Here is an 18,107-nt window from a genome sequence, read left to right as displayed (position 1 = left end):
TTAAGTACATTGTGATAATTTAGAATGCTGCTCATCAGCAAATGTCAAAATCATGTGCATTTGTGTGGAAGAACTTTCTTGTAAAGAACTCCAAAAATAGGCAAATGGAGTACCAGGTTCACTTTCCAGGTCTGCTTCTCAGGCAGGGAGAAGCATATCTGCTACTGATAAAACAAGAGGCGCAGAAGGCCCAGCCTGCTACACAGAGCCAGGGAGGGTCACCGTGGCAGTGTGTCTCCACCCAGGGCTCCTGCCCCAGTCTGCATTCAGCTTCCCAGCCCACCACCTCCTAAGTCCCCAACTATTTTTCTTTGAAAAGGATGGAGGTCCTTCCCCTTTAGAGTGAGGTAAATGAAACAATCTCTCGGGCACAAAATTTAAGTGGTGTGGTGGGGGGGAGTTGACAAAACACTCAACACTCAAGATAAATAATATTTTAATACAATATAATTTTAAAAATCAAAATGAATAAAAAAGTCTATGATGTACAAAATTTCAAACTTTGAAATAAAGGCAGGATCCAGCCATGCATCTACGTGAGCCACCTCATTCACCTGGCCCAGGTTGGCTGCAAGCACCATCCCCAGAGCCTGTGTAGAGTGCAGGGAGCACTGGGCTGGGTCCTATTCTGCTGCTTACCAGCTGATTGACTTTAGGTTAAGTGACTGAAACTTTTTGAGCCTCAATGTACTCATCTGTAAAATGAGGACAGTAACACCTACCTCAAAAGATGTGAGAGTAAAGTGATGGGCAATAGACAAAATGCCCAGCACAGAGCTGTAGCCATTCCCTAAGAACTGACTCCCAACCCTGCAGTTTCCCACTGGGCTTTTTCTCCCAAACCTCACAGGAGACATTGTGGACTAGAATTAATCTGCTCTATCCCCTAACCCAAGTGCCTGCACCTGGCAGATGAGTCACATATGTTTGTCGAATGCCCGGATTAAATATGGAAAAGGAAATTGATCCAGAGCTATCAATTAAATGATCAGTGAAGTGAATCTACAGTTGAGATTGAAAGAAGTGCTAGGAGCCCCATCACAGGATGGAAATGCACATCTCAGGGCCCCGGAGTAAAAATGTGGGTCAAGAAAATGGTACAATTAAAATACACACAACAGACCAGACATGGTAGCTTACGCCTGTAATCCCAGCACTTTGGGAGGCTGAGGCAGGCGGATCACCTGAGGTCAGGAGTTTGAGACCAGCCTGGCCAACGTGGTGAAACCCCATCTCTACTAACAATACAAAAATTAGCCAGACGTGGTGGTGGGCACCTGTAGTCCCAGCTACTCGGGAGGCTGAGGCAGGAGAATCACTTGAACCTGGAAGGTGGAGGTTGCAGTGAGCTGAGACTGTGCCATTGCACTCCAGCCTGGGAAACAAGAGCAAAACTGTCTTTAAAAAAAAAAAAAAAAAGGAGAAATTAATTAAAATAAAATAAAATAAACACAACAACCTGAGTAAGTATTTGGAACTCATAGGATAGAAAGAAGATTGATTTTCTTGTTAGAAGATAACCTACAAGAAATGATAAAGAATACCCAATGAGAACATGAACAACAGACATAAACAGGTAATTTACAAATGAAGAAATGCAAGGGACCCAAAAATCCCATAAAAGCATGCTCAACTTTACTAATAATCAAAGAAATGCACATTTTTCATGGATTAAACTATCACCTTTTTAAAAAGTTACAATTTCTGGTACTAGTGAGGGTCTGAGGAAACAGGTGATCCCATACATTGCTGAAAGAAGAGTAAATAGGATTTTTCTGGAGGCCAACTTGAATAAAAAGTTTTTAAAATGTGCAGACTCTGACTCAGAAATGGCATTCCTTGAAATAACATCTATTCTAAGGTAATAATAGATGTGAGAAAAAATGTTAGTTTCCACAAAGAATTGCTTAACAGGACACTGAACATCACTTGAGTGTCCTACAATAGAGGATGTTTTAAAAGTTTATAGAAAGATAAGTAGATGACATCAAAGTATTATCGGTGGTTATCTCTGGGTAATAAGATTGTGAGTTGTATTTTCTGTTTTTTGCTTTTCCTTTTTAAAATTTATTTTATTGTGGTAAGAACACTTACATGATATCCCCTAATAAATTTTTAAGTGTACAATACATTATTGTTGACTGTGGGTACAGAGGACCTTAGAGCTTATTCACCTTGCTTAACTGAAAATTTACACCTGTTGATTAGTAACTCCACATCTGCACTACCTCCCAACCCTACCCAGCTTCAGGTAACCAAATTCATTTTTGACTCTATGAATTTGACTATTTTAAATACCTCATATAAGTGGAATCACACAGTATTTGTCATTTTTTGACTCGTTTGTTTCTCTTAGCTTAATGTCCTCAAGATTCATCCATGTTGTCCCATATTGTGAAATTTCCTCCTTTATTAAGACTGAACAATATTGCATTGTATGTAATTACCACATTTTCTTCATCCATTCCTCTGTTTATGGACATCTGGGTTGTTTCCATATCTTGTGGATCGTGCTGCAATGAACATGAGAGTTCTAGTGTCTCTTCAAGATCCTGATTTCAATTCTTTTGGATAAATACCCAGAAGTGGGATTGCTGGATCATATGGTAGTTCTGTTTTGCTTTTCTGTGTATTTCCAATTTTCTACAATGAACACACGTTGCCTTTTATGATAATTTTGTGTTAAGAATGAAAGATCTCAAGGGTCTGATTATCCTGGGGAGGAGAGTGTGCTGTGTGGGTGACCCTGCACCTGTGACTTCTGGAGTTGCTGTGTCCGGTCCTCCAGTCCCTGAGCACTTGAAGGAAGAGTGAGATTGGGGATGATTCCAAGCTGCACCACAGGTCATTGCAAACCAAGATGGCCAGCGCAGTGTGGGAGCAATTTGTGAGCCTGGTGTAGGTTTCTGCAACATTTGGCTGATTTGAAGTAACAATAAAGAACAAAGTTTTTGAGTGGAGTGATTTCATTATCTAATACTACAGAGCCTGAAAAGAAACCTGCTAATAATTGTTTTAAGCTAATTATTCTGTAAAGGTCAAAGAGTGCTTGGGTACTTTAGCTGCTATACTTAGGGCGCTTAGGCAAAGAGATCCATCCATTGTTGGGAGTATAATAAATCAACTTTTGAGTTTAACATATTTTCACAAAGGCTATTTTTCCTTGCAAGAGCTTTTCAGCCACTGAGAATTCAGAGCCTTTAATAATTCTGGAGCCCTCTTAGATATTAACCCTTGAATTGCTTGGCTTACCCAAACCATGATTCCCCCAATCCCCTATCTGAGCTAGGTGAGAAGCAGATTATCTGAGACCGACATCAAGCGAACCCACAGACCTGGGATCCTTGATGCCTCCAGCAGCCAAGGCTTGGAGCTTCCTGGGACCCTGGGTCTGCCCTAGCTTCCTCCCCCCCCCCCCCAAACACCACGGGGTTCTCAGTGGGGTTTTCATACTATTAATAATTTCTGAGCTTTGAAAGGATTGTAAAAGGCCCATGGGGATCAAGGAGGCCGACACCCATCTGGTGAAGAGATGCTTCATGATGAGGGAGGAGCCATGTGGAGAGTTGTGTTTTGTAGGCAGGACAGATATTTGCAGATGATGCTGGATCAGTGGTTTTTGCATCCTGGGCCCTTCCAATATGAAACAAGCCAGAGAAGGGACTGGAGCCTGAAATTAATAATAATCATGATGATGATAAGGAAGCGGGGATGAAAAGAAGGAGGAGAGGAGGTTGATAAAAACAGCTATCATTTATTCACACGTATTCACACTGTGTGTCAAACAGTATGTTAAGTGCTTTGCACACATTCCTCATATACTCACAATCCAGATACTATTCTTTTACCCATCCTAGGGATGAGGAAATCAAAGCTTAGGAAATGTAAATAACTTGTCCAAGTCACAGAGCTACTAAGTAGCACAGTTACAGTATGAGCCCAGATCTGTGTGACTCTGAGACCTAAGTCTTAACCACCTAATGACGTTGATCCTGAAACGTATAGGAGAAAGCTAGTAGAAAGAGAGGCAAGTAGAGTGTTCTGAGTCATTTAAAAAGGTGACAAAGCAACTCTTCAAGAAGCCAAGTGCTGGAGGTCTTTGTTCAGCTCTTGACTGTAGAGAAATGCAGATGCTTGCAAAAGAACAGACCTCAGGGTGATGTCTTGGCTGGATGCGAATGGAGCTGTGGGGTTGGTTCCTCGGTTCCCCCGTATCCTCTTGCCGTCTAAATCCATTGTTTCCTAAACTAGTTCAGTGAAGCACAACTCATTCTTAAACCCGTGTTCTCTCTGGAGCTGTTTTGCTGCTTCTCCTCACTTCTCCTCTGGATCTGAAGGAGATATGATTGTACATGGCACTGCTGGAGACACCTCTTGAAGTCAACTGGGCACCTGGCAGGTAGGGGCAGGGCTGTACTCTTATGTCCTTGCATTCACGGCTTCCCCACAAGAGGCAGGAGAGAGCAGTGGAGCTTCAACCTTCCTAGCTGCTAAAGAGACACATTTCCCTTCCTGAGGCCTGCAGTATCCATATTCTGCAAAGCCTCAACTACAGGTGAATGGCTGAGGCTAGAAGTCCCTGAGACCCACACCTAGTTCATGTCATAGCTGATTACTACCAAGAGGCTGGAACTGCCCCAGCCAGGAAAAGCAAGAAGCAGCTCTCAGGATGGGAGAGTTGAGTGTGGGCCTTTAAACCTATTGGCCTGTAAGAGGGAAGTGCCCCAAATTACTTTTTCCAGTGCTCACAATGCTGGATGGTTTAACAGTACACAGAAATTGTGCATCAGGGTTTTTTTTCTTATGTTTTCAATGAATCTTTTAGTATAATTATGAAAATTTATATTTATGTCTTTAGACATTTACTATTAAAATTATAATAATAATTCAATAATTCAATTCAGGAAAATGTTTAACATTTGGAACCTTATGATTCCTAAAAATAATGTATTAAAATTTCTATTTGGCTGCAAATAAATATTACAGAGTTAATATAAAAACTTCCATGCATAAAATAAATTACATTAAATTTAAATTCTGCTGAGGAAGTGAAATTCAAATATAAAATCAAGGGGGAAAAGAATTAATATAAGATTCTGACTCCTAACAAATAGCAATGTTGATCCATTTTTTAAATGAGTGCTGGTAAATATCATGTCACCATATTGGATGAGAGGTGCTGGGGGGGAAAGTAGATAAGGTTAAGGGGAATTGATTACTATGTTGATTAACATGGCCAGGCTAGGCTTTCACTGAGAAGTTGATGTCTAAAATGAGAGCATTAGAAGATATCTGGGAGAAGAGTCTGCCAGGTAATGCAAGGCCCTGAAAGAGGAAGGAACGTGCCCACCATGTTCAAGGAACACCAAAGAGCCCAGTGTGGTGAGAGTGGCAAAAGAAAGAAGGAAAAGATGTCAATGCTAAAAATTTATTTTTCAAAATTAAGGAATTAACAAGCAAAATAGTTTGAAGATCATTGTGTCATATGTTATAAAACACGGTGTTATGAAACATTTAGCCCAGGTTCCTGGCTACCAGTTACATCCATTCCTCACAAATCACACACTCTTACCCAAGTTAATTGCAAGCAATTGGATGTTGGATGTTTTTTAAGAGATATTTCACTCCTAAGTTATAGACATATGTTTTCCATTGAACTCTAAATGTCTTTGTATGGGAGGGAAGTTAAGTAAGGTACATTCTCTTCCCTTTAGAGTAGATGGAACAATTGGATATCTATATGCAAAAGCTGAATCTCCATCTAAACATCAGATCTTAAGCAAAAATTAACTCAGAACATAAATCTAAATGCAATACATAAACTAAAAAATTTTGAGAAGGAAACATAGGAGAAAATCTACGTGACCTTGGGTTTGGCAATGAGCCCTTACACATGGCATTAAAATATAATCTTTTTTATAAATGATGAGTTGGACTTCATCAGAATTGAAAACTTGTGCTCTGAGACAGACACAGCTAAGAGAATGAAAAGACAAACTACAGACTAGGAGAAAATATTTGCAAATCACGTATCTGACAAAAGACTTGTATCCAGAATATAGAAGGAATTCTCAAAACTCAACGGTAAGACAGCAAACAACCCAGTTTTAAAATGGGCAAAAGACATTAACAGACATTTCACCAAGGTGGAAATAAAAATGACAAATACGCACATGGAAAGATGCTTAATAAAATTAGCCGTTAGGGAAATACAAATTAAAACCACTACAAGATACTACTGCAACCCCTGTTAGAATGTCTCTAGAAATATATACTGATAGCACCGAGTGCTGACAAGGACACGGAACAAATGAAATGCTCATACATTGCTGGTGAGAGTGCAAAATGGGAGAGCCCCAGTGAAAAGTTGTTTCACGGTTTTTCATTAAGTTAAGCATATACTTACATCCCAATAACCCCACCCCTGTGTATCTACTCTAGAGAAATAAAAATGTATGCATACACAAAAACCTATACATGAATATTTATAATATCATATAATAAGTATCTTTATTCCTAATTGTACCAATCTGGAAACAAACCAAATGTCCTCCAATAGATGAAAGAGGGACATCTGTGTTGCATCCATAATCCATACAATGGAAGAGTTTTCAGTAATGAAAAGGAATGGGCTTTTAATACATGCAACAACTTGGATGAATGCAAAGATATTATGTTGAGTAAAAAAAAAGTTGCAAAAGGGTACATAGTACATGATTCCATTGACATGACATTCTTGAAAAGACAAAATTATTAGACTGGAGAATAGTTCAGTGGTTTCCAGGGATTAAGGCCTGGGAAAGCAGTGACTATAAAGGGCTTTTAGGGGCGATGAAACAGTTCAGTATCCTGATTATAGTAGCATTAAATGAATCTATATGTTAAAATTCTACTCTACAAAAGGGTCTCTAAGAAAGGGTCAATTTTTAAATAATTTGGAATTTTCTAGGGAGCTATTCATGCCATCTCTGAAGAGGGAGAGTTTTATCTGTTCCTTTCTAACCTGTATGCCTTCCATTTCTTTTTCTTGTTTTATTGCACTAGCTAAGTATAATCTGTTGTTGTTGTTGTTTTGAGATAGCTTCTTGCTGTCTCACTGAGGCTGGAGTACAGTGGCATGATAATGGCTCACTGCAGCCTCAACCTCCTGGGCTCAGGTTCCTCCCATCTCAGACTCCCATCTCAGCCTCCCAAGTAGCAGAGACTACAGGCATGTGGACCATGCCTATCTAATAGTTTATTTTTTTGTAGACACGGGGTGTCACTATGTAGCCCAGGCTAGTTTTGAACTCCTGGGCTCCAGTGATCCTCCCACCTTGGCCTCTCAAAGTGCTGGGATTACAGGTGTGAGCCACCATGCCCAGTCTAATAATTTTGAAAATAAAAAAAGTAAGGTATGTAATAAGGTCTTCCTGCCACCCCTACCTCCATTTATCCCATTCCTACCAATATTCTGTAGCCCCTCTAGCTTCTCATGTATCCTTCCAGGGTATCTTTATGTATATACAAGGAAATCTGGATATTATTTTCATTTTCCCCGGCATTCTCATGAAATACACTTTACACAGTACTTATTTTACTTAAAATATCCTGAGTTCTTTCCACATCCATGGTAGAGAGCTGAATTCTGGGAGAAGGTTTAGTTGCAGCCTTGCATCTGGTTTAGCTGATGTTTTTCACACACTGCATACAAAATTCCTGAGGAGGAAGCATTTGCTCTCCAGGACTGACTGCATCCAACGGCAGGAAGGATCTATTTACTAAAGTGTTTAGCCAGGTAAAAAGTGCACATAGTCCACTGCCATGTGCAGGGCTAAGCTACTGCCAGAAATCAATGTTCACATTTCAACTAATGTTTCAGACTGCCTGGCTTATCTGGTGAATGTTTGTAGAATAAATGGGTTGGAAGGGAACTCGGGCACTCTATCTAATGCCTGGGCGTTGGCTGTCCATTCTGTAAAGCCACCAGATCTGAGTGGTTGGTACCTGGACTGTTGGCTTAGACAGATGGCCTCTTTCCATGGCCAGATCAGTTTAGCTCACTGGTACCCACCCCTCAGCTGTTCAGACCAGACAGCCTGCATCTCTGCCATGCTTCTCCCAGGATGCTTTTTCATTCCAGTGCTTGATCTTCACTGATCCTCAACCTTCTGCACTTTCTAAAACCTGTAAAATGTTCCCTTCATCACACTTTTAAAATGTAGTACAAATGTTTGCTTCACAGAAACTCTTGATCAAGCCTTGACATGAATGCTACTGTTTTCACACTTCTCCAATGTGGGTGGGTATCTAGATTTTAGATTCTAGACTCATCATTCCATTTCAGATCTAGAAGAACAGAGGCCTCCATAAATTAGCAATATGCAATGGGAGGAGACAGTGTGGTATGGTGGAAGTATGGTGGAAAGGTGGAAAGAATATAGGTTTTGAAGTCCAATATTCAAAATCTGGGATCAAATCCCATCTCTGCTACTTACTAGTTGTGTGACTTCAGCAAGCCACTTAGGTTTTCTGAGCCTGTTATAAAACCCCTCATCTATAAAACCCCTGTGTGGTTATAAGGATGACAGGATACGTTACATAAGACATTCACAAAAAAAAGGAAAGAAAAGAAGCAGATATTACCTTTTGTGTCTTTGGGCAGAAGGAATTTCTACCACCTTCCTCCAGCGATGAGGCAGCATGGTGAAGCAAGGTGGTCAGGCAAGCTGACTGCCTGGGTTCAGTCCTGAGTCCATTACAGTGTGACTTGGGGCAAGTTAATTATCTCTCTAGGCCTCAGTTTTTAATCTAAAAACTGGCATGAAAATAGTATCTGCCTTACACAGTTGTGATGATACAATAAGAACATTTAGCTCAATGCCCAGCACACATAGTGTTCAACAGACATTATCAGGAATATAACAGAACAAGCCAGACCATAAGCCTCTATCGGCATCATGACTGGAGACATTTTATTGGCCAAACCAAGTCATGTAGAAAGCACACTCTGCCCACGGTGGGAGGAAATGCACTTTACATGGAAAAGAATGTGGATCTAGAATCCTGTTACAGGAGAGTAGAGATTGGGGAAAAGATCCAATCATTGGGCTCGGACACAGAGGGAGATGTTAAGGGCACTGATATGGCTCAGAAGCAGAAACTCATAAACAGCAATCACAAAACAAGCAAGAATAATAACTGCCATTTATGGAGCACCAGCTCTGTTGGGAGGGACTGTTCTCAAATAATCACAATATAGGCTGGGCAGACCCAACGAATTTCCTTCCCCTCATCTGACTCTCTCTGTCTTTCCCGTCCTACAGTGCTTTAATTCATGGTGAAATTCCACTTCAGGGAAGTTAATTATAAAGAAGAAATAATAGCAACAATTATGACCAGAGTAAGAGTGATAATATTTATCGGTTACTTCATGCACATTATCTCATTCGATTTGCATCATAACCCCAGAGCATGGTGTTATTTTTCTCACATTGTAAATGAGGACACCAGGCTTAGAGACCAAGTGCTTTCCCAAAGCCACGCAGCTGGAAGGGAGCAGCGCTAGACTGTGAATTGTTAGAGTTCACAACCCATGCTCTTCTCATTATCCTGCTCTGCCTCCTCCTGGTGCACGGCACAAAGTCTCGAGAGCCTCTGTTCCCCAGACTGAAGTGGAGCCAATGTTCTGGACCCTCTGCCTACAATGGGGAAGTGGATAAATAGTAGCGAGGATGTTGGTGCTTATGTTAACAGAAAGTTGTTTGTATTATCTCTCATGTCAATGAAGGATGTTCAGAGCCAAGAGTTAAGGAATAAAAAAAAAACCCACTAGGTGTTCAGGTAGAAGAGCCTAGGAACAATAACAACAAAAACCCCACTGGGCAGAGCTGTGTTTGGAGCTGAAGTGTGCCTGGTCTCACAGGAGTGGGTGGTGGGGCCAGGGAGCTGTGGCGTCCTGGCCGTTGGAGTCCGCAGGCCTCCCCAGCTGATGGCTGAGGCATAAGGCTTTGGAACTTGGAGGCTGCCCTGAAGAGCCCTCTGCATTGGTTTCCCAGGGTTGCTTAACAAAGTACTGCAAGCTGGGTGGCTTAAAGCAACATAAATGGATTCTCTCACAGTTCTGGAGGCTAAAAGTCTGAAATGAAGGTGTCAGCAGGCATGCTCCCTCTGAGACCCAGAGTCTTAGAGAGACTCTTTCCTCACCTCTGCCTAGCTTCTGATGGCAGCTGGCAATCCTTCATATTCCATGCCTTGCAACCGCATTACTCCAACCTCTGCCTCTGTCTTGACATGGTGAAGGCCTCCCTGTGTGGGCGTCTGTGTCCACATTTCCCTTATCTTAAAAGGGCACTTTCGGTTTAAGAAAGTCATATTCGGTTTAAGAACCCCCTCCCCCGGATCCCACTCAGTATGACTTTATCTTAACTTGATTAGATCTACAAAGACCATATTTCCAAATAAGGTTACTTTCCACTGGTACTGGGGGTTCGGACTTCAACATGCATTTTGGGGAGACACAATCAAGCCATAACACCGCCATGTCCTAGGACTTTGTATAGGGTAAAAGAACTGTCTCATGTGGCCTTAGAGCCCTCAATGCAACTGAGACGAAGGTTCCAGCAGTGGCCCTTGGACAAGTTAAAAAGCATAATCTTGAGAGGTCAGCCTCTAAAATTCTGTTATCCTGCAGGTGTGGGGACTATCCCTAGCTTTGTGACTGAAGACTTGCCAGGTCCTGGAAGCATCTGGGAAGTGTTTTTGTTGAGGAGAGGCGAATGTTTGAAGAAGAAAATATCAGAGTGACATTCCTGCTGTTGGCTCCCCTCTGATGTGCCGCCCTTGTGCTGTCTCCTACAGCACTTGCGATCCAGCAGCCTAGAAAGAACATGTGCTTTCGAATGAAAGCCCTGCTCCAGCACTCACTAGCTAGTTCACCTTAAGAGTATTATTTCAAAGCTGTCGGAGCCTCGGTTTTCCTCATCTGTTAAAATGGGACCATAAATACTTAATTCAATGTTGTGAGAGTGAAATTATATTATGTACAGGGAAGTACACATAGCAAGTGTTTGATATGTGATAATTTCTCTTTCTTATCCTTACTGGATGGGATCAGAGGGATGGATAAACCAGTTACCCCTTCACCAGTTCAGCAAATGTTTATTGAGCACCTACTACACACATGGCTTTATGCTGGGCCCTGGGGATGCAACGAATGATAAGATCAAGTCTTGTCCTGCAGGCACAAACAACCATGTAAAAATGTAGTAGGTTTTGTTTCTTTTCTGTCCTGGGTGCTCCTCTGGGACCTTCAACACCCTAAGAACATTTTGGGTCCAGTGGTCTCAGATCTCACCAGAGCTCCCAATCTCCTTCCTTTCCTAAAATATAGTAAGTGTTAAGTGCCTACTCATGGCAAGGTCTTTCACATATAATACCCCTACATTTTACAATATTTTGTATGGTCCTAGCATCTGCATTTTTCAGGTGAGGAAACTGAGACTCAGGTGTAAAGAAAACAACCAAAGATAATCCAGATGGGATTTAACCTGACTTGTTTGGATCCCAAGACCTCATCTCCTTGATACCATTTACAATTTCAAAACTGTGACTCTAAGTAGACAAGCTTACATTTTATCTGACTCTGAAACCTTATGCAAAGGAGAGCTGGTTCCAAGAACAAGAGAGGTAATGTCAGCATTCCTGGATGATGTGTGGCCCCTGAGGCCAGCTCAGAAGGCTGGCACACATTTGCACTCACACCCCACTGTGTCTTCTTGGTTTTATTCCTACTCATCCTTGGGTTTATGTGCACTTGCTGAGTAGCTGGGAGATGATGGTCTTTACCTAGGGAGCTGCCATCCGGTCCTCTCTAGCATATTTCGGCTTTTCAGGCATAAGATGAGTCTGTTCTGATTAAGATGCCCAGTCATTTCATTATACAAGACTCTGAAGCTTGGGATCAGTGTTAAAGCCAGTGTTCTCTAAGGATGCACGCACAAACACACACACACTGCAGAAGTCAGGGGGTCTGTGGAGTCAGGATATATTTTAACAGGCCTCTCTAGTTCCTAAAAGAACGAAAGTTCCTGGTCCACTGGCCTGAGAATGCTGAAGTCACTTCAGCCCCCACCCAACAAACACTAAAGACCTGGGAGGCCCAGGGTTCCCAGGGGCTACTGGTGTTAGGGAGAGGCTTGATGGGCCTTGGAGACAAAGTGGATCTGTTGCTCCTTCCCAGCTTGTTAAAAAAAAAAAAAATCTAAATCCCATTTTTGATGTCTGACTATGAGGCCCCATCCGTCCCACCCCTTCTGCCCCATATCTGTGCAGGTGGGTGAGAACACCTGGGCTCACCTTCCTTTAGCACTAGCAGGAATTGAAGCCACACAACACATAAGCCTTTGCCCACACGCAGGAACCCTCACCCCATCCCCACCCCCTAGGCACCATGAAAGCCCAAGCCACATTTCAGATGTGCTTGGGAGCTTGCCCTGCTCTCCATAGAAAACCTCATTATGTGAGTAATAAACCTTTTTAATACCCTCTTGGTGCATGGGTGGTGTCATCAGTCTTAACATTTGAACAAAATTTTGGGTGGGGGTACATCCCGTCTCCATGGAGTGACTCAACACAGCCTCTTGTTTTATCACTGAGGCCTGCACTGCTCCAACATGTCTAGAATTCCTTCTGATTTCTTTATTGGGCCCCTCCTCCTCCCTGCAAGGGAGTTCCCAATGCAAGGCAGGCCCTCATCACAATTGTAGGGCACATGAAACTTATTTTCAGGAGTCCCAGGCCTACCCTTTGGTTCTTTCCCCTTCAGGACATTCGTTGTACTTCCTCCAGCTACTAAACCACCTAGGCTTCTGCCCAACCTTCACATTTACCTCCCCTGAACCCCCATATTAAAAATACACACAAAAAAATAAGAAAAACTCCTTCCTACCAAGGCCTTAAATGACTGCTGAATTTTAATACATTGCTTTTGTGGGGAGAAGATCCTTAATCATTTTAGTAAAAGAACTTAGTTACTAATGGTGGGGTTTTAGACTTCAGCAATAGAATAGGCATCTATGTAGTTAGGGTCCTAACTCCCCAATATCTTCCCCTTCAACTCACCAGCTGCAATTATGCAATTAGGGCTTCACTCCTTTGGTTCAAAGCTTCATTCTGTTAAGAGGTAATTCTTCCTCCCCCTTTAGTAATAGATACTTAGTGGGCACACAATTATCACATCCTTTCCTGAGGACAGAATATTAGGGGGAAGGGATGGAGATGAAGAGGATATTTGGTAATCAAGGGAGCAGGAAACTTCCACTGGAGAAGAGTTGCAGGACCCAGCAGGAATACTGAGAGAGTTGGAAATTCTGGTACATCCTCATTTCCAGGGACCTCAGATATATCCAGTAGCGCAAAGTGCAATAGGAGCTTGACCTAGAGAATGTTAGTGATGCCAGTGCCCTTGAGGCCATCAGCCCCAACCTCACTCTTTCACAGATGAAGAGCTCAGTGTTCTGAGAGGCCCTACCTAAGGTCACCAAGTTACAGCCAGGACCAGGGCTGGAAATCAGGTCTGCTGTCTCCAAGATGGCACCATCAGATGTGATGGCACCATCACAATTCATCTGTGACAAACAATCAAGCATGATAATTGTGATTTCCTTTGCTGTTACATTACTGGAACTTACCTTTGTTCTGACACGCTTTTGTGAATGCAGGAGACACAGGTACAGTTGTAGCTGCCGTTCCCTAGTTTTGACCTAACGTAACCCTGGACATGTCCATGGAGGTGTGGGTGTATATGAAAGTCACCTGCCATGTGTTAGAGGTTTGTGTGGGAACCTGTGTGCTCCCGTGTTAGCATGTCAAGGAGCGGGAGCCCCTTTATACTTCTATAATGAACAGCTTCTCCTTCAAATCTCTGCAATCTTAAATGCGGGTTGGATGTCCCTTATTCCACCATGTAGACATGTTATGGGGGCCCAGGGTTCCCACCCGGTTTTGAGAAACTGTAGAGACTGTTTCAGCGAGAAGTCCTGCCCTTTCCAAGTAAGTCAGTTTTCAGAGGACTCCCATGGCAGTGAGCACCTGCCTCCATACCCCAGGCCAGACCCCAGCAAAGGAAGATAGGCTATAGCTCTTTCAGATTTCTCTCTCAGTAACTGACGTAGCTTTTGCCTCTTTTAAAATTCAACATATTGCTTCCTGCAAGACTCAGGCAGGAGTTCCAAGTCAAACAAGGGAGAGAGCGTGCTGTCCTCCCCACTGCTGTTTTTCTCTGTTATTCTGACCCCTGCAGAGTGCCCTGGGGCCATGGCCAGAGCTGTCAATGACACAGCGCAGATGTGAGTGGTGGAGTCAAAGAAAGCCAGCAACCAAAGCATTCAGCCCACTGCTTCTGAAATAGAATCAGTGTGCAAGTCCATACGTACATGTGTAGATATGTGTTTGCTTTTCCTACGAAAACTTTAGTTAGCAAGAAAATTGCAAGTGGCCATAATCCTCCAGCCTTAAAGGCAGCCTGCATGCTGGTGCTGATTTTTCAAGTAAATTGGCTTCCTTCATCAATGTGCTTCCCATTAGCCAGAGAGCTGCCCGGAAAGGCTGTCTTCTTTCACCTGCCTCCTCTGAGGGAGGTCTACAGTTGCCTTGTTGACATGGCAGTCACTAAAGAGGAGGGGACTCTGGCTATAGCCTTAGTCCAGGCAGCCTAAACAGGGAGGCAGAAACCCCTCTCCAGCCCCGGGTGCCTGGAGATGTGAAATCTGGGTCATGATGGCCATTCAATAGTCAGGCTTGCTGTGCAAGTCCAGAACTTCAGAACGGTGGTTGGCCTGCAGCCCCTGAGGTTCAGCAGGGACTCAGTATGATTTCTAAGAGTTTCCCATCCTCATCAACTTCCCATATTCTGGTCTTCCTGTTGCCCTTGGGAGCCTCTAACCAGAAGAAGAGTGGAAGGGGAAGCGATCCAAAGATTACTTCTATCCCTAGTCACTCACCCCCACTGACTCACTCATCTCCTGCTGGGATTTTAAAGCCAGGATAGAAGGGCTGGGGTAAGGTTTGACTTTTTAAGAAAACTTTTAGCAACTGCTGCCTGCTTCTTATTCAAATTTGGCTGACAATTATTGAATACTTATTATGGGCTAGGCATTGTGCTAAATGCTTTCACATATCTAATCTCACACAATTCTTATAACAACCCTGAGAGGGAGGGATGAATATCCCCATTTTACAGATGGTAGGATAGTAGTGGTAGAGAATGCTGGAAAATGGAAATGGAGAGCCACCAACACTTTGGAGGCAGACCTGAGTTCCAGGCTCTACTTTGTCTTTTACTAGCTGTGTGACATGGGAAAGTTACTCAATTTCTGAGCCTTGATGTCCTGATTGGCAATATAGGCATTGACTTACAGGGCAGTGACAAACAAATGAACAATGCATGTGTAGTTGGCATGCTGCCTAGCACACAGTGGGCATGCAATACATTAGGCAATGATGACTCTTGGAAAGATAGGTCTAGTAGATGTGTGCAGGGCAAAACTGGGGAGGCTGATGTTGGAGATGGGAGTCAGAATAGAAAGCCATGGGTTTTAGGCAACAGTCTCAGCTGAAGCCAGTTGGGGGTGGGTGGAGCAGGAATAGACAGATAGATCAGTAAAACAGAATGGAAAGCCCAGAAATAGATCCACCATAAAATGGAGCTTAGTTTATGATAAAGGAGGCATTATAAATTAGTGGACAAACTGAACCATTCAGTAAGTATGTTGGCTTCCTCTGTGGAAAACAAAAACAAAAACATTAGATCCCTACCTCACACCACAATTAAAAATAAACTTCAGACGGCTTAAGGACTTAAATGCTCAAGAGAATGTTTTTATGGTACAGAGATAAGACATTAATGTCAGAAATCATAAAGGAAAATGTTAAAATTTTAAACTTCTGGAAAAGTAAAAAGCAAGTTAAAAAGGATTAATATTCAAAAAATATAAAGAATTTCCTTAAGTCAATATTTTAAAGGACAAAGATTCCAATAGAAAAATGAAGACTATAAGCCAACAACTCACAGAAGAACCCTGAATGTCCAATATACATGTGAAAAGATGTCTGGGCCTCAACAGTAAGTGAGGGTATGTGGTTTAAACAAGGAAATTCAATTGCACATTATTAGCTTGGTAAAAATAGAAAATCACAGCAATACAAAGTATTGGTGAAAATATAGGGAAACGGGAATTCAGCAGGTAGGAAAAACTATTTTAAAGAACAAATTTTGGTAACATCTAATAAAATTGCAAATACTCGTACCCAATGACTGAACTCTCCTCTTCTAGGTTATATCTTAGGGAAATTCCTGTACATGTTTTATAAATACTGCTTATAGAAACAAGAAAAAATGAAAACCACAAAATGCCCACAACTGAGGATATGAGTAAAACAAATAAGTCCACATGATGAATTACTGTACAGCAACTAGAAGGCATGAAGCCAATCTACACATATCAATATAGCTAGATCTAGAATACACAATTTTGAGTGATAAAGGCAAGTTGCAGAATATTATGTATAGGATGATGCATTTTTGAAACAAAAAACATGGAACAATGTTATATATTGTTTATCAATACACGCATGTGTGGTGAAAATATAAAGACATGAACTGGGACACAGGGAAACCATCATAGGGTGGAAGGAGGGAGGAAGGGGAACAGGACTGGTGTGAGGACATGAGGTATTTTAATTCTGTAATGTTTTATTTCTTTTTAAAAAGATCTGAAGTAAAAATTTACAAGTAAGCATTTGTTCAATTGTGGTGTCAGGCACATGGCTTCTTTCAGGGTGTTTTTTCCTTTTAAAAATAAGCGTACCTGGGGTCACTCTGTCTCACTCTCTTCTTCCAGAGCCTGGCTCTCCCTCCCTTCTCTTCATCAAGGAGTTAGAATCAGGAATGTCATCAATCATGGGAACAACTTCTTGCTGTTCTTGTAGGACCTTTTTATCTTGTCTCCGAGACAGTGTCTTTTCTTCCCCTGGCTTTATCAAGGAATTTAACCTTTCTAGCGTTCGTTTAGAACTTGTAGTAAGCGTGATATTAAAAGCAAAGCATCCACTCCAGTGATCTTGGTGGAAAAAAATTACATAATTTCTAAAGTGCTGTGAGTCAAACTCTGAAATGAAAGCTATAAGACTATTGCGTAAGTATGGTCACATTCACCCCAGAAGGCTCAGACAGGTACATAAAAAGACTATTTACAGCGGTGTGGGCAGGGTTGTGGGAACGCACCGGGATGGTGAGGCGCTGGGGAGGAGCAACAGCGAAAGTCATTACCACCCTAAGGCTAAAGGGAGGAGGAGAAAAACAGTGTAATTGTGGCCCAGTAAAAACGGAAACTCCGGAGGAGAGGATGCCTGGTGGCAACTGGAGTCATGGAGGAAAGCACCTAAGACCAGTACATGACACCAAAGCAGGGAGAGGGTAGAAAATCAGTGAGAAGAAATACCGTGAGCTATCTTTCCTCCCAGCTGCTAACCTCTTCTAGGTGCCTCCCATTGGCTAAGTCCAACTGGAAGCCAAGTACGAGGCATTCTGGGAGATGTAGTCCACAGGAGTCACCCCCCATCCCCAACCTCCTCTCCCCCTAGGAAGGCAGAGAACGAATCTGGCATGGGGGTGGGGGAAGATGGAGAATCAGCAGGCTAAGAGCTAAAGGAATCCAAGTCCTGGTATTAAGCTAGTGATAGCCACATAATTGCGTTTGGAAGAGCAGAGGGAGAGACCTGGGGCAGGCTGCCCTTGGAGAGAGGTCACTGTTAAGGAAATAGAAACCAAAGAAGAGGAATATGGCTTGGAACTAGGGCTCTTGCTCAGCCTCCTAGGAACGAGACTGGCAGGCCTCCCGAGACCCAGTGTGAGAGGCAGAAGGAGAGGGACAGGGGACTTCAAGATGGGCCCAGAGGGAGTTGGCAGCCAGTGGCTATAAAGCACCATCTGCTTCTTCCAAGTGGGAATTCATAGGTAGCCATGGTGCATGATGAGTGCACAGATGTGGAAGGAAGCGGGCGGCTGATGGAAAGCAGGCGAGTGGGAGGAGAGGCGCTGTGTGTGAGACCCAGCATCTGCCTGATGC

The sequence above is a fragment of the Macaca mulatta genome, chromosome 8 (assembly GCF_049350105.2).
Source record: "Macaca mulatta isolate MMU2019108-1 chromosome 8, T2T-MMU8v2.0, whole genome shotgun sequence".
Lineage (NCBI taxonomy): Eukaryota > Metazoa > Chordata > Mammalia > Primates > Cercopithecidae > Macaca > Macaca mulatta.
Note: the sequence above shows the minus strand (reverse complement) of the source record.